We start from the raw sequence: 1,973 nt of genomic DNA, 5'->3' as shown, positions 1-1,973 counted from the left end.
AATTGTTGACATTAAATTATCTTGATTATGAGTTTAGTTAGATCATAAATTATGTGATAATTTTAGTTATTAGAAAAATGATCTAAATGAATTTTAATGACGTCCATAACTTGTCCTCAAGTTATGGAAAATGAAAATTCTCATACATTAAAATGGAATTAAGCCCATATGTTATGAAAATGAAAGGACAATTGTCAAATATTAAGATAATACGTTAATTATTTGTATTATTTGATATGAATTGCCTTGCTACATGAGTTAGATTAGATCAATAGAATGTCATATGATAATTTTTCCTTGTTAGAATTGATCTAAATATTCTTTAATGAGTTCCATAACTTGTCCTCAAGTTATGGAACATGAAAAGTCTTTTCATAAATATTTTAATGAACTCCATAACTTGTCCTCAAGTTATGGATTATCAAGAGTCTTTTCATAAAAAACACATTAAACTCATAAGTTATAGAATTGAAGAGTTTTGACAAGCATAGATCAATGGAGCGTGTGTGGTTAACCGACACATTAATTAGTTGGTTTGTAACATTGGGTGTACCAAGCTAATTTGCATGCTTATTCACACCTTTTTTGTGATCCTCGGCATCCCAGTCACAAACTTGAAGGGCACAATCGAGATTTAAGCATGCCTTTGAAAAGTTCAATGAATCTCAAATATCTAGGAATTTCAAACCAATTAAAACTTAATAATCTATTTCGTCTTTTCATGGTGGAAATTGGTAAATCATCATTTACCTACCTTCAAATATTTTACAATTGGATTACGGCATCCCTCTTCGCAATTGTCAAATATTGTGCTGGGTCCTAGCCTTAATATTTCATTTTTGGGTGTTATATTAAGGACTTAAATCAACTAACTTGAATTTCTCCCTTGTAGATGTCTAGTTCAGACAACTATGGTCTTCCCGAATCTGTTGGAAAAAGCTTTCCACATGAAGATGATATTCCACAATATCATACTTCACTTCCTCCACCTCCTCCAATAATTATCCCTAACCCACAAGTTCAAAGACTTGAAAAGTTCAAGGTCACTCAAGCCCTACTTGCAATGAAACATCAAGATGGAAGGTCTATATGTGCTCATGTCTTGGACATGAAGTTTGCATATTGACAGGATGGGAACGTTGGGTGTCGTGTTTCCAAGGAAGTTGGCTATTGACTTGGTTCTTCAGTCACTTCCCAAGTAATATAGTGAGTTCGTTAAAGATTAATATATGACAGATCGCGACATGACCCTCATTGATCTTACCTATTTGCAAATTGCTGCTGAATCAACAATGATTTGGCGCAATGGTCAAGCAAATTTGATTGGGAGATCTACCTCCCAAGCTGACATGGGCAATGACATGGACATCCCGAAAATGATTCATTTTCCTAAAGGAAAGGAATTAGCCGTGGTTAAAAGTCTTGATCATAAGAGAGAGGTCGGTTCTGGGATTGTCTCATGTGCCAATGCAAAAGAAGCCATTTGTTTCTATTGCCATTTGAAGGGAAATTGGAAGCGAAGCTGCCCTGATTACCTGAAAGATCTGAGAGAAGGTAAAGTCAAAATGTTTGACTATGCTTCAGTAAGTCCACTATCTAACTCTATTAAGTTCCTATTTGGAGAATCTTAATACATGATGTGACAGGGTCGCATTTTGATGTTTTGTAGGATCAAAGAAAAGAAACGAAGCTTAAAGGAAGAGTGAGCTGAATCTGATTGTGAAAAGATGGAGTTTGATCGCCTGATTCGATGATCGGATTTTTGAGCTGCTGCTTAGGAATTATGATAGATTGCTTAGAAATTTGTAATAGCATAGTTTTAATATGTAATTGCATTGTAAGGAAAAATTTTCCGCACCTTGTATAAATAAATAAAATTTTGACTTTTTATCTTATTTTATATTTCCTTGCAATGGCATTTGTGAAATATGATGTTTATGTATATTCTAGCAATGTTGAAAATGAATTTGATT

The sequence above is a fragment of the Lactuca virosa genome, chromosome 8 (assembly GCF_052849685.1).
Source record: "Lactuca virosa cultivar CGN04683 chromosome 8, Lactuca_virosa_CGN04683_v6, whole genome shotgun sequence".
Taxonomy (NCBI): domain Eukaryota; kingdom Viridiplantae; phylum Streptophyta; class Magnoliopsida; order Asterales; family Asteraceae; genus Lactuca; species Lactuca virosa.
The sequence above is the reverse complement of the archived record's forward strand: the minus strand, read 5'-3'. Positions refer to the sequence as shown.